Source organism: Poromitra crassiceps (genome assembly GCF_964638095.1).
Source record: "Poromitra crassiceps genome assembly, chromosome: 15".
Taxonomy (NCBI): Eukaryota; Metazoa; Chordata; class Actinopteri; order Beryciformes; family Melamphaidae; genus Poromitra; species Poromitra crassiceps.
The window spans coordinates 20,159,003-20,162,435 of NC_139634.1; the positions used below are offsets into that span (position 1 = coordinate 20,159,003).

General features: G+C 46.0%; 1 protein-coding gene across 1 annotated transcript in view; it reads right to left on the bottom strand.

Annotated features, from left to right (window-relative positions):
* Nucleotides 1–2,012, bottom strand: part of LOC310790458 (uncharacterized protein) — a 17,696-nt gene extending 15,684 nt beyond the window's left edge. The window contains exon 1 of the mRNA XM_083652150.1: nt 1,883–2,012. The gene's annotated coding sequence lies outside the window, so the exon portion shown is untranslated. The remainder of the gene's footprint in view (nt 1–1,882) is intronic.
* Nucleotides 2,013–3,433: the final 1,421 nt, after the last annotated feature.

A 3,433-nucleotide genomic window follows, 5' to 3' on the forward strand; every position in this document is an offset into this window, starting at 1 on the left:
TGGTAGCGCCGTCGCCTCACAGCCAGAAGGTCCTGGGTTCGATTCCCGCCTGGGCGCTGAGGGTGCGTCCCCCCTCATGTCCCCAGTGCCCACCGCCCAGGTGGGCCATCTCGTCACCGTCAGCATGGGTGTGTGTGTGGCTGGCAGCATGCGTGTGTTGGGTGTGTTCGTGTGACAAATAAAGATGGGTTTGTCAGTCCAGTTCTCTTCTTCTTCTAGAAGCCATACGTTTACAGCTTTAAACAATGTCTTTGAATGCTGATTCATTCTAAAGACACAGGGAACATGGAGGGAGCATTGCCTTTGGCGTTGTCCATTTCCATAATGAATGCTGCATGAATCCCTATATCAATAACCAGATTAAATGACAGTTTCTCATCTGCATCACGATGAGGCAAAGCTATGCTGTGAGCCTGTTCCTCTTCAGAGCAGCTTGACCGGCCTATTCATAGTATTCCCATGTCACAAGCATTTTCCTACCAATATGGTGCTAAAATACACACAGCTCATTGGCTGTTTAATAATAATAATAATAATAATGATTGGATTTATATAGCGCTTTTCTAGACACCCAAAGCGCTTCACAGGAATCATTATTCATTCACACCATGACCGTGTTTGTGTCACTTGATTGTAATCACTTGTTAATTGATTACAATCACCTGTTATTTTCCTCCCAAGATGGCCGTGTGGTGATGTAACAGAATACTATCAATACGAGGTTCCCTCTCTGTTTAGGCTTTTTTAACTAATGCAGCGGTGTGTGGGGTGACAAGCTGTCCAGTGATTTAGACTTTTTTCCAGGCCTATCAAGCTTATTTCATGATATTTTAGTCAAATTATCTCACATCATTTATCTCAATACATTTCACGTTGATACATGTCAGTATGACTTCTCTCAAGAAACCATCATAAAACAACAAAGAAAACTTTCTCCAAGACAACATCAATTAGAAAATAAATGTTGAAACCAGTAAAGTGATCTGCCCATGCAGTAAGATGATTTCACTCATAGAAATCCCAAAATAAGCTTGATAAGTCGGGATACCAGAGTTATTACAGAGTATACTATAATAACTTTGTATGACTATAATAACTTCTCATTGAGGGTTAGGGGTGTCATTTTCCTTTATTGTTCCATAATGTGGCTGTTATGAAGCCTTTTGAGACTGAAACCGTGATGAATAGCTAAACAAATAAACCTGACTTGACTTGGGCAACTCTCTAGCCAAGAAACCCCATTGAAAGTAACATCCATTACCACACACAGCCACCTCTGCCCCCACACACAGCCACCTCTGCCCCCACACACAGCCACATCTGCCCCCACTGTGCACTGAAGTTTGTTTTATACCTTCACCACAGCTCCCATATTTTACTGTTCACAACTGAACCCCAACAAGAGAAGCGCACACACACACACACACACTGCTTCACACACACACACACACACACACACACACACACACACACACACACACACACACACACACACACACACACACACACACTCTGCTTCACACACACATAAAGACAAAGTACACAGCTCTCTGACTCCACGCCAACATGCAAATGGCTCCGGGCTTTGCCTCTGAGAACAGACAGACAGAGAGGAGAGGGAGACGGACAGAGAGAGAGACAGAGAGGAGGAAAGGGAGACAGAGAGGGAGACAAACAGACAGGAGGAGAGGGAGACGTGTGCACCGCATACTGAGAGGAACGTTTGAAAAGTGCCTCAGTCTGAGCAAACACAGCCCATTTCACACTGACACAGGAGACTGAGAGAGACGGATGAAAGCAGAATGGCCATCGCAACAAAGCAGGACAGAGAAAGAGAGTGAGAGAGAGACACAGAGAGAGAAGTAGTAGAGTGTGGACTTACTCAGTTTGTGGCCAGTCGGTGCAACATCTCCCGTCTAGTGTGGTGTGTGTGAGTTTCACCTCCTCTCTGTGTCTGTGTGATGAGTGTGTGAGTGTGACCATGGTGGAATGCAGGCATGCTCTGCCCTGTCTGCTGCCTTTGTACTGGACAACAGCACTGACATCACAGCATTCCCCCCTGATACTCCTCCTCTCCTCTCCTGCCAATTACAAATTCACTTCCATTACACTTTATTGGCTTGTGTTGCCACGGCAACAAAGTGACATCAATTGGTGAATTGGGATTACATAACAAATCCCCCCTCCTCCATACAGCCTATCTATTGCTATACATCTGTGGGGTCCGGGGACCACCAGGGCTCCTTGAGGGGGTTCCAGGGGGTCCCCAAGAAATTGATGATTATGTTAAACGCACCATTATTTAATTTACAAGAAGCTAACACAATTAGAGAATATAGAGAAATGTGTGTTTTGAGCATAGTTTCATTGTTATTTCTTTACTGACAATACAGTCATGGTGTGTGTGTGTGTGTGTGTGTGTGTGTGTGTGTGTGTGTGTGTGTGTGTGTGTGTGTGTGTGTGTGTGTGTGTATATATATATATATATATATATATATATTTTATATTCTCAGATTTGGGTCAGTGAGACATATTCTCATCAAATAGGGTCCCATAGCACTAATGTGGAGGAAATTAGGGGTCCTTGATATGAATGAGGTTGAGATCCACTGCTATAAATAAATGAATAGCCTGGCTGTTTCACATCTTTTCCCTTGTGACATTTAGTTCAGAACAAAGAACATTTCCCCCGACAGGATCTGTAACCTCTCTGTACCCAGCAGCCGCATGGGAAGTGTGGCTATCCGAACAAAAAGCAGGAATTCGGGAGTGATTCCCCGACCGGTTTGTGTTTGCTATGGCAGGAAAGGAGTGAATCACTCTGTTCATTTTGTCTGCCCAACAGCTACTGCACAGACCGGTTTCGGGGGGAGTCGCTGCCCCACCCTCACAGAAATCGATTAGCTTTGCTTTCAGTGGAAAGTTTTGGAGTCACATGGTACAAATGCGGCTTCAGGGCCTGTTTGACCCCTCTCCCTCTGCCCCTCTCCCTCTCCCTCCTTCCCTCCCTCCCTCCCTCTGCCCCTCTCCCTCTCCCTCCCTCCCTCCCTCCCTCTCCCTCCCTCCCTCTGCCCCTCTTCCCCTCCCTCCCTCCCTCTGCCCCTCTCTCTCTTCCTTCCTGAAATCCCCCAGCTTGCCTTGTATGAAACCATTAAGCACAACAACACATGTGCAGGAAGGAATTTGAGTATTTATTCTTTTTCCGTCAACAGGTTGTTGACCCACTGATACAACTGATCATTTCAACAGTCATTGTTGTGGGTTTGGCTCCGCCCCATGGTGACACATTGGGTGATGCAGGTCTCAGTCAAATGCCTCGGAGCAATTACAGCTATTAATATGTGAAAGTGGTCTAGCCGGCGTCTGGGCTGTTGTGGACCTGTCTGACCCGTGTGATATTACAGGAACTATTAGTTGGTCTGATCTCACTTGC